Here is a 22,846-nt window from a genome sequence, read left to right as displayed (position 1 = left end):
CCAATCACCCGATAACGAATCGAGATAATACACTATTAGTCTCGAAAGATCCATAGCAACCAACACCCAGTGGCCACTGTAAAATAAAACAAAAATTTAGATGAATGAAAATTTTCTACGTAAAAGATATACATAGATTAGAATGAAATTATTAGAAAGAAAATCTAACCCGTTGCCAGAATTAAACGGTAAAAAATACAAACTGCGTGTAGTATTATCGCCGGCCGCCATGAATCTATCGACTAGATCATTCTTTACGGATGTTGGATTTTTCGATATTAACGTTGCGTTGACACGGGAAGCAGCAATAAAATTGAAACGGTTACACAATTCAGTTCCCCGCATCAATTTGTCATACATATACCTTAAATAGAAACATAATAAATATTAGACTACTCATTGAAATGTGTAAATAAATTGTTCAACTAAGTAAATTATAGATTGATCGGAGTACCATATGTATGTATGAATGATAGCGATGCCCAATTCGTCGTGCTCAAAAAGTTGTTGCATGTCCTCCTTTCCAATTATTTCGAAATGAGCTTTTCCGAAAACACCTTCATCAAAATCTATACTACGAATGGACCCGTCCATAATATCGGACTCTTCCACCATTTTCTCAAGACGCATCATAATTTGAGATTTTGTCCCGGCCGTCGTTGGAATATCCTTCGTTGGAATATCCTTACCATCGCTTTTCAACTTTCGACCGGGAACCTAAAAATTCATATAAAATAAATCATTACTTTTTGTGATGCAAAAGAATCGTTGTGTATATAATTCAATGGGTATATATATTTGTACCTCTTTTTGAGATGCAACCGACTCGATGCGTCTTGAAATCCCTTTACCAGCTTTAGGGGTGGGTCTTGTAGGAGTCTAACATTACCATGTAATAAGGATTGATTAAATATCATAATTGTAGCTGAATTGAAATGTGAATTCTAAATATTCATAATCATTTAGAACATATATACCTCGGCATCAGGGAAAATTAGATCTGACGGCCAACCAACAAAGGATCCGACTGCATCTCGCATCAACGTTGTCTCTGAAACAACGTCGGGTAATGGTAGACGGGCGTCCGTATCTAATACGAGGTCAACCGAAACTTTCATAAATCCCACCGGGAGGGGATTATGGTGAAGTAATTCACCCGAAGTATTGTGCACTTTTCCCTCGCCAACCATGCGATAAGTTGGTGACGATAGATACAGCTGACAAGGTGAAATGCCCTAAACCAATAATAAATGTTATTGTTAACTTGTATATGTGTCAAGTAAAAAAGTGCTATTTTAATTTCATAATAACATATATAATTACCTCGGGAAATTTCGGTTGATGATTGATACTAGCTCGGTCACTAGTATCTTTTGCCTCGGAAGCGCACCTTTCCTCTCTATACCTTGCATTCTCGTTTTGCAGTTGGAGTACTTGTGCCCTTAACTCCGCCAAGGTCTCCATCACCTCTTTGTTGGTAGGATTTTTTGTTTTTGTTTTTTTATAAAATGACGACGGAGTCACACCAAAACCCTTACCCCTCACACGACCGGAATACTCAGGAACATTTAGTACTCGACTAAGTACGCTCCTGCAATCCTGGACCTCGGTTGAAGGTACGGTTTGGGATAAAGTCTCCTGAAATATTATTAGAGGAGATTAAAAATGAATTATATGTCTAACAAAATTTTCGATATAATTAAAGAAATAATGTTACATATACTTACACATTCGTCATAAACATTTTGGACCGCTTCAACGACAGCCCCATCCTTCCCAACCCGAGCAGCCTTCCATAATACGTGGTCCGGAAGAGATGTTGCGTCACTTTTCTCCTCGGCTAGCTACACATTGAATTAGATTATAAGATCATCAATTATAACATATTGTGACAATGTATAAGCTCATAGCATTTGAATATACTCACAATTCTTTGTTGTAACCGTGCATAACCCGTACGCCCTTTTTTGTACGGATACGCGGGTTTTGATGCCCTTTTCCTATTTATGTCGCTTACTTCCTGGATAAAAAAGTTTAAGGCATATTAGAACCAAGTAACTTAACAATTGTATAATACCATAATTAATAGACATTACATGGAATTTTTCGTTTCTTCGTTTGGCGACAAAGTTATCCCATTCATCGGCTGAAATAATCTCGGCATACTTCATTGGCCGTTCTCCTTCAACAAATTTTCCTTCCTCATCCTTGAGAAATTTGTTGCACAAAAAGGATCGAAATCCTCGGAGTCTTTTTCCGGCCAATTGAATACAATATTTTTGCCGGCTTTCATCGATGTGAAAGGATCTCTAAAAAACATACAAATGGAGTGTGTTATTATAAAGTAATATTATAACAATATATGGTTAACAAATAGTCAACAAAAAAAACATATAACAATATATGGTAAGTACCTGTATCTCCGACCATATTTTTTCCTTGCCAACCTTCAAGTCCGGACTTCTCCAATTATCACATGTAATCGGAATATGTTGGCGAACAAGGAAACCAATGTAACTTGCCAACATTGAACCGTTAGGCTCAATTAGTTGGTCTTCAGCACTCCAATGTACTTCAAATTTTACACCCTTGTCTCTTGCACGAATGATTGACTTCATAACAGTCAATCCTCGTTTGATTTCTTTTTCAACATTATTACGTGATTCATTCGCGGCATGGGTATCGTCTTGGTTAGCCATTTTATCTGTAATATAGAAATGATTCAATAAGACCCAAGTAAGACAATGATTCAATACGTGAACACATTTACTGCATGCACAAACTTACTGCATACACATTTACTCACACACACCTACTGCATGCAAAAGACCAATGCAAACTTATGGTGTTTGGAACATGAACAAACTTGCATCCATAATCATCAAACTTCCAAGCACAAGCTCAAACACACTTCAAATATATCAGTTTTCAATCAGAAATAAAAAACTCAGTTTGCCCTAAACAACATTAATCAACATAATGCACAAAATGAAAAACTAAGTTTAGAAAATGCCCTAATCAAACACATGAAGAAAGTGAACGGTAACGATGGAGAAGAGAAATACCTTAAAGGTGACGGTAACGATGGAGAAGAAAGTGAACAGTGACGGTGGAAGAGGTTAACGCAGTGAACGTGAACGGTGAGGGAGGGAGAACGAACGGCGACGATGACGGTGAGGGAGGGAGAACGAACGGAGGACGAGAGTAATCGCAGTAGAGAGTAATCGCAGTTGAGAGAAAACCCAGTTACGTAAACGAAATAGCTTATAGAGAGGGAAAATAAAGAGACATGCAGTATATGTTATAATTTTAATGTTTACTAAAGGGGACCTTAGAGGGCGCTTTTTTAAAAAAAGCGCCCTCTAAAGGGGGCCTAAGAGGGCGCTTCTGAAAGCGCTCTCTAAGGCTTTCCAAAAGCGCCTTCTAAACTGGAAATGTACATGGACTTAGAGAGCGCTTTTTCAAAAGCGCCCTCTAAGGGTAACCTTAGAGGGCGCTTTCACAAAAGCGCCCTCTATTGTTGTCCCTCCATTTTTTTTTTGGCTTCACTTTAGAGGGCGCTTAGTTACAAAAGCGCCCTCTAAAGGGGGCCTAAGAGGGCGCTTCTAAAAGCGCTCTCTAAGGCTTTCCAAAAGCGCCTTATAAACTGGAAATGTACATGGACATAGAGAGCGCTTTTTTAGAAGCGCCCTCTAAGGTTACCCTTAGAGGGCGCTTTCAATAAAGCGTCCTCTATTGGTGTCCCTCCATTTCCTCATTATTTTTTCGCTTCACTTTAGAGTGCGCTTTGTTACAAAAGCGCCCTCTAAACTGCGCTGTCTATTCCAATAGTATGCTCCTTATTTTTTCTCTTTACTTTAGAGTGCGCTTTTGTAATAAAGCGCCCTCTAAGGGGCGCTGTCTATTCCAGTTTTTGGCGTAGTGTTATCGAGCACAGCTGTCGGTAGCACATTCAAAGAAGAGCCATTGTCGATTAATACGTGAGATAAGGTGATCCCCTCACACTCAATGGAGATATGCAGAGCTCTATTGTGATTCTTTCCTGCTGGTGTCAGATCAGCATCGGAAAAGCCTAGGCCATTGTCAACAACCAGGTTAGCAACATAGTTTTCGAACTGATCGACGGAGGTCTCCTGAGGTACATGAGCAGTCTTCAAGAATTTTATCAACGCTTTGGCATGAGATTCAGAAGATAATAACAAGGATAACATCGAGATCTTAGACGGAGTATGCCCCAACTGTTCTACCACATCAAAATCACTCTTACGGATGATTTTCAGCATATCCTCCACTTCCTGCTTGGCAACATCTTCAGTAGTAACTTCGACCGGTGTCTTTGACTGAGAAGGATTGATTACTGGTTCCTTTCCTCGAGTTTCAGGGGCGGGAGGTGAGATTTCTGGAGAGAAGATCCTTCCACTTCGGGTAATTTTACTAGTCCCAACAATGTCATTAGGATTAGCAGAATTATCAACTTGCTTTATGCCATGGATGTAAACATCACCTCCATAATTCCACGGAATGACTTTGCTTGAGGAATACGGTATTGGGCCAGGTGCAACAATGATTAGGGGAGCTACCTTGGGCTCAGCAGTAATCTTCACAGGTACTCTGGTAGCGGTAATCTTCACTGGAACTTTGGACCTAGCAATCACAGATATTTCTTCAACAGTGTTTTCCACCTTAGGAATCCTTTCAAAGAGAATTGTACGATCATCCATCAGCCGTTGAATACCATTCCTCAATTTCAGGAAATTATTGGGTCGGGGTACACAGAGATCGCAATTTTCAGCACAACCTGGAAATAAACCAGCTTGCAATAAATTCTTCTTGATGATCAGGAGAGGAGATGTTAAGTCCGCTACAGTAGTAATGTGAGAATTGTCATTCACAACATTAACAGTCTTGTCATGATTAGGCATAGGTGCAGTGATGACATTGGGAGTCTCTGGAGGATCAAATTCAATTTCTCCAGCGTCGATCATATCCTGAATCTTATTCTTCAATAACCAGCAATCGTTTGTATCATGCCCGGGGCTATCAGAGTGATATGCACACCTGGCGTTGGGATTATAACGAGGAGAAGTAGTGTTGAGATTGGCAGGAGGGCCCCTGAGGATAATTAAATTTGCCTTTAGCATACCCTGCAGCGCTTGCGCTAAAGTCATATTGATCTTGGTAAACTGCCTTCTTGGCCTGTCTTGTCTGTGCTGGAAGTTTTGAGCTGGCGGGGCTGCAATTGTAACTGCTCCGATGGTATGGTCACGGCTTTTCTTGTTATGACCCCTTTCACCGTACACAACATTTGACTCATTCTTTCCCTGATGGGGCTTTCTGGTGCTTGCAGAGGTAGCTGCATGTATCTTTCCACTTCGAATACCGCTTTCAACACGTTCACCCGTCAATATAAGGTCAGTGAAACCTGATGAAGAACTTCCCAGTAGATGGCTCTAGAATGGGCCAGTCAGTGTACCCATGAACATGTCCACTAATTCTCGATCAGTCATAGGGGGTTTGACTCTGCCAGCCAAATCTCTCCATTTTTGAGCATATTCTTTGAAACTTTCTTTAGATCCCATAGTCATATTCTGAAACTGTAGCCGAGTAGGCGCCAATTCAGAATTATACTGGTAGTGCTTGTAGAAAGCTGTCGCTAAATCAGTCCAGGTGCGGATGTTAGAGCTCTCGAGCTGATAATACCACTCCAACTGTGTGCCAGACAGACTCTCTTGGAAGAAATGGATCCATAGCTTCCTATCAGTGGTATACGGCTGAATCTTTCTCACATAAGCTCTCAGATGCATCTGAGGACAAGACGCACCATCATACTTAGTGAAAGCGGGGACCTTGAATTTGCGAGGAATGACCACATCAGAGACCAACCCCAAGCTTTCAAAATCCAGGTCGGGCGCCTTCTGACCCTCCATACCTAGCATACGTTCTTCCAACAACTTATATTTATCATATTTTGGAGAGTACTGTTCATTTTCATAATCTTCATCGTCGTCCTCATGGTTGAGAGGATCAACATTTTCATCTTCCGACTCATTTTCTGTCTCCTCTTCTTGATCCTTCGGAAGTCTAATCTTGACTCCTGCAGCCTGTCCTTTAAGCCTTCTTCCCGGGTTAATGTAACTCACAGGTTTCTTGTCTTTCTTCTTCTCGAGTAAGAGAGCCTTCAGTTCCTCCTGCCCCTTGGATAAGTTCAGGATCAACTCCTGGAATTGAGCATTTTGAGCCTGGAGATCTTTGACAGTTTGTTTGAGGGCCATTTTTCTGTTTAATAGGAAGACCGTGAGAATATTGATCCTTTAGAATACCTGTTATGCGATGTTATGTTATGGAATGTAATGTATGAAATGTTTTCAAGGACTTTTGGAATTTAACTTTGCGTAAACTACCAAAAAAGGAAACTTTTATTAATATTTTTTAGTCAATATTCATTACAATAACTAATAAAATACAATAAAAGCTCAAGTCTCCCAGGGACGGCTTCTTTTTGGGCGAAGATATGCGTTGAGTCTTCGTTCCTCATTAAGCTGGCTGGTGAGCTCTAACACTTTCTTCCTTTCAGCACAGAACTGAGTTTCAAAAGTATCCCTTTCCTCTCTCAACTGGATCCAGGATTTCTTTAATTCTTCAACATTGGTAGGCATATCTGGATAAGGAATGATCTGAGGAGTACCTCCTTCAACTTCTGGTTCAACAATCGGCGGTCCGACTGCAAGATATGGCATGACAAGTTCACGAGCTCTGGCGCGTACCCATCTGAGATAAGGTTCCATAGGAATAGAGTTTTTCTGTCCTAAAGTGCTTCTTTTCACCATGCCCCAAGCTCGTACAAATCTTTGACGGAGACCTTGAGAGTCGTTGTCATAGTCAAACACAGTGCCTTGGATAATTATTTCATGTGGACCATCTCTTCGAGCACAACCAAACTGACGTAGGGCTAAAGCAGGATTATAAGTAATACCTCCCCTCATCCCCATGAGTGGTATGTTAGAGAATTCTCCACAACGGTCGATGATGATAACATTTTCTTTGGGATGAGGACACCAACGGATGTCTGAATGGGAGAGCGACATTATCCTTTGAGACCATTTCAAATTCTGCTCATTCTTCAAGACTGATGGAGGAAGGTGCGAAATAAACCACCTAGATAATAAAGGTACGCAGCACATGAGAGTCCCTTGCCTTTTCATAGTACGAGTGTGAAGGGAATGCAAAATGTCTCCCAGCAAGGTAGGCACAGGGTTATGAGTGAGAAATATCTTAATAGCATTCATATCTATGAATTGGTCTGGATTGGGGAACAACACCAAACCATAGATTAGTAAGGCTAGGACATCTTCGAAAGCATGGACATTCATAATTTTAAAGAATTCTCGGGCCTTATTTATCAGAAATTTGGCAAGTAAACCCTTAATTCCACTTCTTGTTACCCAATTGGTTTCAATGTCGGACTTTGTCATGTGTAAAGCTGCGGCAACTTTTTCGGATTTCGGACTCTTTTCTAAACCACTAAAAGGTGTTTGATCAAGGATAGGTATCCCGAGCATCCTGGAGAATTCTTCTAATGTGGGTACCAACTGATAATCTGGGAAGGTGAAGCAATGATGTTTAGGATCGAAGAACTGGAATAGGACTCTCATCATATCTTCTTTGAAACCAGTGGTAACCAAATTGAGGAGAGAACCATGTTTCTTGATGAACTGAGCCTGATCGGGAAGTTTTGACACTAAATCCTTGAGTTGAGGAGAGATGGCTACAAAATTGATCCGGATGGTCTTCCTGGGAGCCATAGCCTTACAAAACAGAGCAACGTTAAATCCCTAAGTCCTTGAAATGGTTAGTACAATGCCATGATGTTATGATGTTATGATGTTAAATAAGTAACAAGCACAAACAAGTCACACAACAATCATTCCTAGGTTTTAAGGCCTGCATGAGTTCCATAGGTAAGTACCCTCCCCACTGAAGTTTGGTTGGTTCAACCTGTCCTAGAATAGTAACCGGGTTCTAGAAGGATCTCAAATCATTGACCTTTCCTTAAGTCCACTTCAGTGCAACACCAAGTGGTTGACCAAAGCTTCCCTAAAGTCCAATCTCAAAGAGTGTAGTATCGAGTCTCAACCAACCCCAGTCGGAACCGAAGTCAGTTATCTCACTACTTTCTAATGGCTAGGATGAGTTAATTAGGGTTCTAAAGGTCTGGTTAACGCCTTGATGACACCACGCGGACGCCAAATTTTTCCTCAAGTAAACATGAGGAACATCAGGACATCCAAAGTGTCACATTAACTGTAGCCATCATTTTAACCATTCCAGTATACGCCGGATAGTCGCGATGATCTCTTGCTACTTACCTAAGGTACACTAGATCCGGGTGTAGGATCTTTCACTCAAGCATAAAATACCCAAGCAATCCCTTAAAAGTAAATCAGATAATTCGAATACATAAGTGATCTTGTTTTTTAAGGCAACCTCTCTTTCTGGTGTCCCCAGCAGAGTCGCCAGTTCTGTCATACGGTGAACTGACTTTGTGTGTTTTTACTTTGGAAAGCAAATGTCGCGGATAGCAAGAGTCGCCACCGACTTTTCTTTTATCCAATAAGGAAAGGCGGAAAAGAACAGGAAAGACCTTGATTAGATTTTGGGTTCGGGAGGTACATTATACAAAGGGAAGGTGTTAACACCCTTTGTATCCATGGTTATCCATGGGCTCTTAATTGCTTAATCACTTATGTTTTTCTTGTTTGAAAAAGTGTTTGAGAAATGTTTAGAAAATGTTTTGAAAGGAGAATTTAACTTTGTAATGATTCTTGTATGAATGTATACAAAGTGGTTATCTCGTTTAGTTTTGAAAGTTGTTTAGAAAAATATAACTCGGTAATGATTCTAGTATGAATGTATACCAAGTGGTGATTTTCTAAAAGATGTTTTGAACGGGGTGAGGTGTGAAAAGTATTTTAAGTTGTGAGTAAGCATTTAAGAGTTATACCTACCCGAGATCTTTATGGGTATTTCCTATCCTTATGAGGGTAAAACTGTCCTTACTATTGAGAAGTAAGTAGTCTTATCCTTTGGATGTAAAGGGACATCGTAGGGTCATCGATTGGTCATTGAAGGCAACATTTGTAAGGATACCTTAGCATTCGAAGGGACAATCATCATTTAACCGTAGGCTACAACGACGGGACATCGAGGGACAAAATCATATATTCGAAGGCAACATCCGAGGGACTATGATTTATCTTATAGGGACATGATGATTTAACCGAAGGGTCTTTGCTAAGTGTATCCCCACATTTGCGGGACATGACCGTAATACCGTAATACCGTAAGGCAACAAAGAGAGGTCCAAGATCACATATTCAAAGGCAATATTTTATAATCAATTAGGTAATTAGGATGAATCTCCACGTTATAATCAATTAGGTAATTAGGATGAATCTCCACATGATAATCAATTAGGTAATTAGGATGAATCTCCACAAGGGTATCCCACAAATAAAGTGGAATACCTAGCAAGCTACCTTTTCGGGAGTATGTGAGCCCTTACAAAATTCAGCAAACAGGTCAGAATACCAAATCAGGGGGCAATTGAGAGTTGCACCAACCCAAAAGGAATCACAACAGTAATAATGTCAGGTAAACAATGCATGGTGATAATAAAACATGTCAGATGGGCAAAGATCAGATCAGAAAAATCAGCGACTGTCATGTTCGCTACTGCCTCGCCTAGCGAGGGCCTGGCGAACACTCGCTATATGTTCGCTTAGCGATGTGCTAGCGAACGGCTGCGGGTTTTGGATTTCAGAATAGTACGATTTCAGCAAGCTTCACACCCTATGGCATCCATTACAGAGATTACATGGTTAAACATTCAAGATATCTATGCATACTTAAATCCACATGCAAAACTTAAGATATTTTCATGAATTCAATCATAATGCCACATGTAAATTAGGAACATAAAAGCGGTAACGGTAATGCAAACCTGTTTGCAATTGAATTGCAACCTTGAATTGGCAGATCCCCCTTGAGGTTGGTGCCAGATTGAGTTGGGCGGAGGTAACCTTTGTGCAGATGAGTTTCCTTCAGGGTTTCCTTTAGGGTTGCTCTGAATTCTCTGGGTTAGCCTCCAGGGTTTGCTGTCTATGTTTGTGTTTCCTGGCTAGGTTTTCTGTCCGTTTTCGTTCCCCTTTTTCTGAATGAAGCTTTGGTATTTATAATGATTTCTGTGACCTAATGGGCTCAGAATGAAACCCAGAATTTCTGGTATTCGCAAGCTTCGCTAGGCGAGTGGTGTAGCGAAGGGTTCGCTAGGCGAAGGATTTGCTCGCCCAGCGAGCAGGCCAGTTTGAGCCATTTTCTGGGTTTGGCCACCTGTGAGCTGGGTCTTTGTTCCTTTAAGATCAGTGTCTTGAAACACGAGTTGGAGTGCCTTGAAAAATGCCTTGTAATATTAACGGGCAAATTTTGGGGTATGACATTAAAGAATGTCAACTATTTGGTCTTTTTATAAATAGATATTATGTTTACATTAAAATTCAAAAAAAAATTTACATTCCTTTTTATATTGATTTTTAATTCACAAAAAATAGAAATTTAAGTTTTACATTATAATAATAACACACATGTTTTACATTAAAAAAAAAAAAGCAAAATTACAAAAGAAAGGTATGTCTAGGTGGTGGTATGTCTAGGTGGTGCTCTTAAGAGAGATTTGCTTGTTTTGTTTGGATTGATTCCCTTGGCAAGGGATTGTTTTTTGTCTTGTTTGCACCTGCACACACAGAGGCAACAGTTAACACAATTTTGGATAAAAAGACAGAAGACCATGAAAGTTAAAGAACAGATAGCAGTAGCAGAAGTTACACTATTTTGTTCTTTCTTTCTGCAGCAAGCTAAAGGGTATGTCCATCTTTCTCTTTTTTCTTCTTTAACACACATACTTTCAAAACTAAAAAAATATAAGAAGGCAGCTAGCAACACATAAAAAGGACGATAAGAAAAATTTCTAACAAAAATATTGAAACATTTTTCAAACAACAAGAACAGTGATACATTTTTAAAACAAAAAAAACTGCAAAATTCTAAATTATTTTTCCTTACTCAAAGTTTAAAACCCCTAACCTTATCAGAGCTTCATGCGAAAGCTTTGAAGAAGGTGATCATAATCCGAAACTTAAACACAAACCCATACACCATAACTACAGTGTAAACAACAAACCAAACAGTCATACACAGAGGAAGAATCAGAGTAGAAGCAAGATTCAAAAGGTGAAAAGCATCAGACAAGGAGGAAATAAACAGAGGAATGATACAGTTTGACTCGCCTAAGATATACTTATAACCTTCGGAAGACTCATCGGAGCCTCAAAATTTCGGCAAGGTGTCTGTTCCATTTAATTTTGAATTTCATGTGCATATCCTTGTCAATACATGTTTGTAAGAACCTTTAATCATTGATTTCATCTGGGTTTTTTTGAGATTGTTGAAAGCTAGGGTTCATAACCGTTCGGATTTGATCTGTAGATTTAGGTTGTTTATTCGGTAAAATTGATGGAGGGAGTGATTTTGGTCGAATTTTGTGGTGAGATTTATCGTTTTGGTGAGGTTAAAACTGAATATGGGTTATCGTTTTTGGTGAATTTATCTCATATTCTTCACAAAAAAAGGTTAATTTTTATCTGTATTTTTTTTTCTTTTTCTGATTAGTGTTTTGAGAAGAGAGGTATGAGGGAGTACGTATAAGAAAACGTGTGGAATTGGATAAAAAGAGAATATGCATTGTGTGTTTACTTATTTTTTCGGTTTTTTGAAAGGCACTACATTAATGGTCATTTCATTTCAATATTAAAAACCCATAAATGACATGTGTAAAGAAGGGGAAGGTCGACCCAATGAATAAGGTGAGGGAGGATGTACTAAGTTATTGATTTGCTTTTATTTCCTTCTTTTATTATTCTTTTTAAATATGATGATGTTTATTTTCCTTTCATACTTTAGTTGGTGCACCACGTGTCATCATTTAATTGGTGATTGATTTTTTTTTTTTTGCAAAGCCAAAATAATTGGTCAAAGTACATGTTGGCTAAAGAGGAAAAATGGGACGTCATCCCCTTTCTTTTCTCTATTATTTTTTTATATTTTATTTTGTTTTATTATTTTTCAAATTTTATTTAGTTAGTATTAGTTAGTTTGATTAGGGTTTTAGTGAATAGGAATTTTGGCTCAAGTTGATATTGATATTCACCTCTAACTTGATATGTCTACGACCCCCTCTATTTCTATTTTTTATTTATTTTTTATTTTTCAAATTTCGATTAATCATTATTATTTCATTTAGTTAATTTCATTGATTAAATTTAACTAACTTGATTAATCAAGTGAATTAATTTTTCATCGATAATTCTTGATAATTAATTCTAATTAGTCTAATTAATTAATTTAATCAATTTTGACCGATTAATTTTACTAATTAAAAATCTTTTCAAACCCGATTAAACAGTTTCTTATCCCAATTCAAACGTCTTATCATTTAAGCTAAAATATAAATAAATTTTTAAAAAAAATAAAATACGAAAGAAGCGGACCATTGAAATATAGCATTCCAGTGGGAACCCTCGAATGATCGATCCTGAGCCACGCGTTTTAGGGTTAACCGTTCATTCTCTTCTTTCGTTTCTTAAAACATTTAAATCAACTTATTGCTTCTCTTTATTTTATTTTTATTTTAATCCTAGTTTTTTAAAAGAATAAAAAAGGGAGAACAAATATAAAAATAGAATCAACTTTTTCATTAAAACTATAATTTTGACTTTCTTTTTCTTAAAACATCAAATAAGATGAACATTAGTAGAAATTTAGATCTTTTTATTTATATCTATTTTAATTTTATTTATATTTTTTTAGTGGATGTTTAGAAGTTCTCTTTTGTTATTTCTTTTAAAATAAAAATAAATAAATAAATACATAGAAATCATAATAATAAAATCACAAAAAGAGTTTTCCATTTATTTTTTTTGTATTTTAGATTATGTTATAAAAAAAAATTTAAAATTTTTTTTTAATTATTTTCATTATTATTTTTAGATTGTGTTATAAGAATATTTCTAAAAAAAGTTAATTTAGTTATATTTATTATTATTTTAAAATTATGTTAGGAAAAAATAAAAAAAAGAGTTATGTTTAATTTTATTTTCTTTTGTTATTATTTTAGTTAGATTTTAAAGAGAACAAAAAAATATTTAATTGTTTTATTATCATACTTTTTTTTTAATAATATGCATATGTCTAATATTAAGTTGATATCATTTTCTCACTTTATTTTACTATACATTAAAAAGAATTGTATTTTTCTCCAACTTAATTTCTTGCTATTTTCTCTAAATGTTTGAATAACTATATAATTATTATTTTTAAATAATATCGTTTTCTTTGTAGTTTTATTTATTTATTATTAGAATATTATGAATAAATAATTAAATAAATATCTAGTAATGATGTCGATTAATTAATAGAATAAAATACTTAGGACTAATTTCTTAAACTTTGGTCCTACCCCAAGTTGTACCTTTTAATCTGATTAATTTGTTTCTTATCCCGATTCAAACGCTTTATTATTTAAGTTAAAATATTAAAACCTTTTTTCAAATAACTCGAAAGCAGAGGACCATTAGAATCTAGCATTCTGGTGGAAACCCTCGAATGATCGGTCCCGAGCCTCGCGTTTTGGGTTAACCGTTCATTCTTTTCTTTCGTCCCTAAAACACTTTAATTAACTTGGACGAAATAAGGGCCGTTGGGATCAAGCATTCTGGCGCAACTCTTTGAACAATTGATTCTTATCAAGCGTTTGTTGTTCATCAAACAATATTCTCAATTAATTTGAATGAAAAAGGACCATTGGAATCTAGCATTCCGGTGGAACCCCGAATGATTGATCCCAAGGCTTATGTCTCGTTCTCATCAAATGTTCGTCATTCATCTATAAAATACATCCAACACATCAAACTCTTTCCTCGCCGCTGCGCGATTAATCTTCAAAACCTTTTCAATAACGAAAAACATCTTGTCTTAAGATGATGTAAAGCAATATTTCATCCATAATTGTTGAGTTGAGATAAGTGACGTTTTTCCGAATGTTGATTTGTAAATCCATTCGATGTGTGGTATACGTCTGCTCCCCATCTGTTTTGGATAAAACAATGTTTTTCGTTGATTAATACAATATAGCTTTCGCTAAAATCGACCAACAAACAAACATTTTTCTACCATGAACTACGTAAGCCTTGAGTTCTCTATTGCACCTGGAGATACGTAGGAGCAGGATTTGTAAATCTTGTCAGGCCTATTAATAAAAAACTTAGGTTTAGTCCCCTTCGTTACCAAAATCCAAAAACATTCTTCTCTTTCCTACTCTTTCTTTTCCACTTAATAACTTGAGAAACCTAACCTTTCAAACTAACACTAGTACACAACTAACCTAATGGTTCCCGTTGAGTACAACGGACGTGAGGGGTGCTAATACCTTCCCCTTGCGTAATCGACTCCCGAACCCTGATTTGGTTGCGACGATCATAATCATTGTCGTTCTTTCTAGGGTTTTATCGATATTTTCCCTTTCCTTTTTAGGAATAAATAAAGTTGGGTGGTGACTCTGTTCAATCCATCATGCGAGCGTGTGATTGCGCTTCGCTTAAGTCGTATTCTCATTTTTTCGAGGTACGACAGGTATATATGGATATCCAAGGAAAACTGTATTTCAGTTTCAAATAAACAATATGTCACTAGGTGAACGGTTTATGATCAAAGGTAAATAATGGATCATGAAAGATATGAATGGTGCCCTAAGACGGAAGTAAGAATAAGAAATAAGTACGCTCACAAAGGATTTGAACCCTCGTGCCTACATATTCTCATCGTGCAATGAGAAAATCATAGCAATCGTAGTTCATCCTACTATGGCTGAAACAAAAGGGAACGAGATTGATTTTCCAGGGTTCAATACCCATCGAGGCTGCAAAAGGGGTGCCAAGGTCCACGACCTTCAAGGTGAGGTATCAACTACCAGAGTTTAAAACTGATGATGTCAAGGAATTGAATTGCCAAGGTTTAACACCTACAGAGCGAATAGAATCAAGTGTCAGAGTCTAAGACTCTCATGGTTGAGAATTGAATCGATTAACGAATGTTTAACACCTCACAAGGCGAACGAGAACATATTCCAGATTCCATGACTCTCAAGGCAACGATCAAAATCGAATAGCCATGGTTTAACACCTCACAAGGCAAAGAATAATTCCAGAGTCCATGACTCTCAAGGAAAAGATCAAATCGAATAGCCAAGGTTTAACACCTCACAAGGCAAATAAAGTTAGATGCCAGAGTCTATGACTCTCAAGGCGAAGATCAAATCGAATAGCCAAGATTTAACACCTCACAAGGCAAAGAAAGTTAGATTCCAGAGTCTACGACTCTCAAGGCGAAGATCAAAATCGAAGAGCCAAGGTTAAACACCTTACAGGGCAAAGATAGTTAGATGCCAGAGTCTATGTCTCTCAAGGCGAAGATCAAAATCTAAGATCCAAGGTTTAACACCTTATAGGGCAAAGACAGTTAGATGCCAAAGTCTATGACTCTCAAGGCGAAGATCAAAATCGAATAGCCAAGATTTAACACCTTACAAGGCAAAGAATGTGCCAAGGTTTAACACCTTACAAGACAAAGAATGTGCCAAGGTTTAACACCTTACAAGGCAAAGAATGTGCCAAGGTTTAACATCTTATAAGGCAAAGAATGTGCCAAGGTTTAACACCTTACAAGGTAAAGAATTGATTGGAAGATGGTGAACAACCACAAGTTGTCGATAGCAAAAGATGCTCCACTATTGGGGTGTTAAAAGATTGAAGTTTGCTTGAAGAAGAATACTTGTCAATTGTGCGATTCAAATTGCACTAGAGTTTAGGAACACGGGTGAGTGCTTTGAATAGCTAGGGCCTACGCCCTGTATGCAAAGTCACTCTGGACAAGGATAGACACTTCGTCTCATCATTCCTTATTACTTAAAGTTCATAGCTTGCAACTCGAATCAAAATTAACAAGTTATTGATAGGAGACCCTATGTTGATCTTGATGATTCCATGTTATTTGTCGTATTGAAAAGGCTTGACAATTGTTTGGTACGAATTGTGCTAAAGCCTATGAATGAGGGCGAATACTTTGCATAGTTAGGGCCTACGTCCCGTACGCAAAGTAATTCTAAACAAGGATGGGAGAAACTCCGTCTCATCATTCCTCATTACTTAAGCCTCATAGCTTACAATTTGAATCGCACTTGTCAAGTGTTGACGCATTTGTTGTGCTTGAGAATGTAGTCCACTTTGTTAGTCACGCTTGATAGATGTAAACTTGAAGTCTTGATCTTGCATTTGAACCTTGAGGTCTTAAGCTCTTTAGGTCCAGCGTATCCATAATAGCTTGAGCGTAATGAACTTGCATATCAAGTGATAAATGGTCTTTTGATCACTTGAAATAGGCTTGGGGATTATAGCACAATTACAAAGGATTTGGTTGACCAAAGTGTCCTTTGGTCAACACTAATCAATGGGATTAAAATACTAGTTGAGATATATACAATAATAAATACTATTGAATTAATCAACTAAATGACATTAGACAAATCTAGTTAAAGCCCTAAACTAGGGGAACATGTATTTAAGTCAAGATTTTTCTATCCAGGGGCAAAATAGTCATAAAAAATAATCTAACCTCGAATTGAATCTAAACAATTTCTTAATAGTTCTAATTTCTTCTAAAAGAAGATTATAATTCTAGAAGAACATAATTATAGTCTAATATTCTAAAAAACTATTATTAACTAAAATTATTAAACTAAATGTTTCTACACAAATAATTAACTAAGATTCTAAAACCCATTAAGCTAATTAATCTACTCCAGTCCTAATTATCTAATTAACCTAAAATTCATGATCAATTCTAAAATCTAACTAAATAATTAACAATCTTAATTATTCTAATTAACCTAAATTCTAATACCTAACTAATCACCAACACAAAGAGGTTAATGAATTCAAAAAACGATGGATGGACCTAGAAGTCCGGCCCAATGATAATTGGAATTGAGAGGGGTGCTGGCCCGAAGCAAGTGTTTTTTTTGTCCAGCAACACCACAAGAAACTTCTTGGGCCTGACCTAGGCCCACAGAAAATACTGAATTAGGGAGGGGGTACGAACCTGGAGGGTGTGAGGTTGGAACAGTGCGTTCGGGCTAATTCATCATTAATGTGCTTTCGGATTCCGATTTCGACTCAGTATTGACATGTTTGCCTCGACGATTCGACCTAAAGGCATCGCGATTCCAATTTCAACGGTTCGACATCGCATTTCCAACAGTTCAATCCGGTTTCGTCGTGGTGGTTGCGGCGACATTACCGGCTTCACAGGTACTTTCTTCTCCAATTTTCCTTCCTTATGCTGCAAGGTTTTCGGTTTCTTCCCCCTTTTCGACCTACCTCTATTGCTGTTCTGATGCGATATCGTCGCGTGGTTGATGATATATTGCAGGATGGATGAAACTTGGTTGTAGAGCCGAGAGACTTTCTGCAGAAGAGACTCTGATGTAGAATTGCAGAAGATGAGGATGGTGAAGTACAAGGTCAAAAATGCAGAGTGAAGATGATGATGATAGTGATGCAGATGAAGAAGGGTTGAAGATTGAAGAAGAGGTGAAGAAGAAGATTGAAGTTCTGGTTGATGAAATGGTGAAGATTGAAGGTGAATGATTGAAGAAGATGCTGAAGATAAATGAAGATTTTTTCTTGAATGGTGAGTACATAATCCTTTTTATATAGTTTTCTCCAAATCAGTTAGAAATGTAACTGAAATGCATATCTAATGCAAATGAAATTTAGGGAGTCAGTTACAAATTAATAAATTATGTTTTGGAAATTAAATTGAAATAAAATTGAAATTCACTTGTTATTTAGAAATTAAGAAATTTGTTAGATTCAAATTCAGCTGAAATTCAATTTAATGTAAATGCAGTGGGTTAGTCTGAAATGTAAACAATGAAATGAAATTCTAAATGCAGGGTGAAGAAGGTGCAGAATGAAGGAGATGCTGAAAATGAATTCCTCCTCTTGGCTGCAGAATATGGATTCCTAATTATAAACTCTCTCCCTTTCAACTCTGTTGGAATTCAGGTGAAATCCTCTCTAAATCTCTTTGAAATTAACAATCAGTTAGGAGTTAGTTACCACATGTGAATGTTAAGTGAGGTGGTATCCTTTCATATTGGAGAACCTCTATGGTGCATGATATGTTAAGATGTATAACATCTTCATGGTTCAGTTGGAGACCATGCTCCCTCCTACTACAAATGCGCCCAAGGCAAATGCATACGGTTCGAATGAGGGACAAGCACATAAATGCTATGTATTTGAATAAATTAGAAATGGTTTGTAATTGAATCAAAAATGTGTATTATCAAATTTGGGATTTATTGTAACTTTGAAATTGGATCAATGGTTTATGGTTTGCATATTGGAATGTGGATTGAATATTTAAATGGATATTGGATTTGATATTCAAATACAATTACAATTTCTAAAAATAAAAGATAGTTTAAAATCAATTTGGAATTAAAATCAACTTGAAAAATTAGAAAATCAATCAATTTAAAATTAATTTAAAAATCTAAAATTCATTGAAATTAAAATTGATTAATTTAAATTTTGAATCATCTTGAAATTAGAATCAATTTAAAAGTTAAAAATTAAATTGAAATTCCACAATTATATTGAAATTAGACTTAATTTGAAATTAAAAATCAATTAAAATTAATTTGAAAATAAAAAAATCAAATTAAAAATCCCAAAATCCAATTAAAATTAATTTAAAATAAAAATTGAATTAAATTAAAATTGGAATTGATTTAAAAAACTAAAATCAAATTGGAATTCCACATTTGAATTGAAATCAGACTTAACTTGAAATTAATCAACTTGGAATTAAAGATCAATTAAAATCCGACTAAAAATCCAAAATCTAATTAAGATTAATTAAGATTAATTTCAAATTAGAAACAATTTTGAAATAAAACTAAATGTAGAGTTAATCATAAAACCATGATGGATATAACAATGATGTGCGTCGAGAGGGCATAGATAATGATCAATATTACTCAAGTCGAGACAATATGGACTTAGGAGTGAACGGTCAAAGTCAACTAGTTGACCAGAAAGTCAACCAATGACCTCAGTCAACCAAGAGGTGTGACTTAGGGATTGTATTAAGCATAGGGTGACAAATCAAGCCGTAAGGCACATTAGGATTAAAGCTCCCCCTGATTAGGGTTTGAATCAATCATTAGTTTTGAATCTATAGATTGACCAATGCCAATATGAATATATATGAATGAAACATGAATATATGCAGATGAATCTCAAGTCATAGGTCAGATGAAAAGTGAAAAGGGGATGACAAATTTTGGGGTACTACACCTCCGACTCCAACTTTGCGATTCTTATGGTTTCTGAAGTTTTTGGTACATTAAAACTCTTCTCCGTCTTAGAACTTGGGTTATCATTTGTCATCATCATGCCTTATTCCATGATGTACGGTTGCGTTTACATAATTCATGAATATATGATCAACTTATTCTGCAGGATTTGAAGCTCCAAATCTAAGGTATGGATGATTTTAATGTCTATCTTTTCAAAATGGTCCTTAACTAATAGTTGAACTCGATGAAAAATCACATGTTCTATTAGTTGTGATGCAAAATTTAAGCTCTTTTGCTTCTGTTGAAAAGAAAACTTGCAGACAAAGTTGCAATTGCAGGGTACAATGTACTGGTTCCTGATTTTTTACACGGAGATCCTTTTACTTCTGAGATCCCTATAACTTATTAGCCAAGACCATTGTAGAACTTGCCAGGTCTAAATTAATCCAAGTTGCTTTACTACCACACTCGTCATTTATCGCCTTGGACGACATCAAGGGTAAGAAGTTTTACATGCAAATGTTATGTGATGATTGACACTTCTTAACAAATTCATTAACTTACAAATCTTTTGTTTATGTAACGCTAGAATCATACATGTTTCGCAGAATGTCGCAACATAAATAGATCACCATTCGATTTCATATTCTTTTTTGTGTGCTTGATTTTGGTTATGTTCATTCACAAAATTATGTGTTAGGAGGAAAAATCATTTGTTTGTTCACTGTTATTGGAATGAGTTGATATTAGACTTTCAATGGGAATTCAAGATACATAAGTTGTAAAAGAGAATTCAGATATTGTTATATTAGATGACAATTTTGCATCTATAGTAATATTTTTAAATTGGGAAAGATGTGTTTACAACAATATCCAAAAATTTATTCAACTTCAATTAACAGTGTAGTTGCACTTCTTATCAATTTTATAGCAGCAGTTTCATGTGAATTTGCAGAGTTCCACATTGTTTTCTCCTAGTATTATGGAAGAGTTTATAAAGCTTGATCAACTATAAGGTATTGCATAAGTGAGTTGGAACAGAAGTGGACCTTTGACAGTTAGACATATCTTGCAACGAAATGGACTTTAGACCCTGAATGCTTTTCAAAATTTTAATTAGTTAAATAACAATTTAAATTATTAATTCTCTAAAAAAATATTAAAAGTATTAAATTAGGTACAAACATTATTAAATATTAAAATATCATAATCCTCAATGATAGATAATTAAAACTAATTTCTTTATCTTAATCATCATTGTCGCATACAAAAGTGGAGGGGGACCGTAAAAATTCAAAGGCCATCAAAATTAAGGGACCATAATAGTTGGTTTTGTAATAGGTGGACCAATTGTTTAAAACGCCCAAACTAAGAGGACCAAAAGTTCATTTAAGCCTTTTTTTTATACGTGGTATAAATATTATGCATGAAGTGGTGATTAGTCACATGAAATACCCTCGGTCATGTATCATTAATAAATTAGAAAAATTCGAACGAGTGTTCCAGATGCATTCTTTAAGACCTTAAAATAGTAAAAAAAAAATAGAAATATACTTCAGAAATTGAAATAGTTAATTTTTCTATAGAATATTTTCTTTATTTAAATTTTTTAAAGAGTGCCCCTAGAGCACTCGCTAACAAGACATAATAAATTATTATTATCATTACCTCATAGTGAAATTAGGATGGCTTTGAAAAAGTCTCCCCTGATTCCAAGGACTCTCACATTGGTACACACACAATTGTTTTTTTATAGGACACAAGTTAAACACGTAATTCTAATATTCTAAACTCAAACATTATTGGGTCAAAGGCAGAATAGAAACCATGTTGACATTAATTTAATACTAAAAGAGTAAGGACTTGACAAGCTTATGCGAGTTTGAGAGTGAACACCAAGACTTCTCATACAATCTTCTAACAACAATAAAGATGCACGCCACTTTCTTGATTTCCAACAACACCAACAACAATGGTGGACTTTGAATCAAACAAATTCAAAGGATCTTTTTACAACAATCATCAAAAACTTGATGATCACAATAATACATATTTAACACTTGAATTTGTATCACTTTTGACCTGTTTGTATTCCAAGATATATGAAAGTTTTGGCTTTTCTCTTTCTCTTTGATCATAATTCAGACATACACACTTAAATTCTCACTAATGTTATGAATGAAACTTGTTTAAATGATATGAAGTTTATGCATAAAGTTCAATTTTGAAAGTATATGAACACTGAACAACATTATTTGAAAACTACATTTTGAAAATAGTTTTTTTTCTTCATTTTTCTGATGTATAAACCTTATATACATCAATAGGAACCCATTTGAATGAATACAAATGTTTGGAGCGGTTCCATGAAGTAATGCAATCTTTAGGAATGAAACAGATTGATGGAAAAAGTTGTTGCTTCAGTGATAACCGGTTACCATAATGCTGCAACGAGTTACACCTTGTAACGTTATAAAAAAAACAAAGTTTTCGTACGTGTAACCAGTTACAGGTTTTGTGTAACCGGTTACACCTGTTACAAAATTGTCAAATACTTGTTTTTATGATTTTGAACCAAATTTAAAACATTTTAATGATGCATAAATGGTTTTAGATGAATATGCGTGATATATTTTGAGCCTTTAGGATATATAATATAAATTGTAATGCATACTTTAACCATCTTGATTCTTTTCTTTAATTTCCAAAACTTATGATAATTTGAGCTTGACTGTGCTAACCTTCAAGATTTGTCTTCTTTTTGTTAATACAACCTAGTATTAATATGTGTACTTTTAGCATAAATAAATATTGGTGTGAAACAATTACATTCCCCATGCTACACCATCCTTTAATATGTTTACAACTCTAAGCCATGTTCCAGGGTCGAAATCCTTCACGACAATCGTTAAATGCGATATATTTATTTATTTATCTACCTCGACCAAAACTCCAAGACAACTAATGTAGTAACTCATTATCAGTCTAAAACATGAAAGTACTAATTCAATAATCTTTGGCTTAATTCATCTTTTAGTCTCTCAAGTTAATTTATGGTTTCTATTTAGTCCCTAAATTCAAAAACGTTGCAATATATGTCCCTTATGTTAAATCATAGTGGAAAAACGTTAAAAAAACGTCAACATGGCATAATGAATTACTGACATGACATATTGTTATTGTTGTTTCAATTATTAATATGCATATTGTTATTGTTTTTTCAATTATTAATACACTTATTTTAATGTAAAGAATGAAAGATCATTCTCTCTTTTAGACACATAATGTATGAACTTTAGTTCATAGTTCTAC

The 22,846-nt window shown here is 35.7% G+C and overlaps 1 long non-coding RNA gene and 1 pseudogene across 1 annotated transcript; both read left to right on the top strand.

Moving 5' to 3' along the window:
* The window catches only part of LOC127092251 (endo-1,3;1,4-beta-D-glucanase-like), a 44,677-nt pseudogene extending 24,499 nt beyond the window's left edge, over positions 1–20,178 (top strand).
* LOC127092252 (uncharacterized) lies at positions 17,295–18,578 on the top strand. The gene is made up of 3 exons (XR_007792139.1): positions 17,295–17,474; positions 17,596–17,856; positions 18,122–18,578. It is a non-coding gene; the product is annotated as an uncharacterized LOC127092252 (long non-coding RNA).
* Positions 20,179–22,846: the final 2,668 nt, after the last annotated feature.

This window comes from Lathyrus oleraceus, chromosome 6 (genome assembly GCF_024323335.1).
Source record: "Lathyrus oleraceus cultivar Zhongwan6 chromosome 6, CAAS_Psat_ZW6_1.0, whole genome shotgun sequence".
In the NCBI taxonomy this organism is placed as follows: Eukaryota; Viridiplantae; Streptophyta; class Magnoliopsida; order Fabales; family Fabaceae; genus Lathyrus; species Lathyrus oleraceus.
The sequence above is the reverse complement of the archived record's forward strand: the minus strand, read 5'-3'. Positions and strand labels throughout refer to the sequence as shown.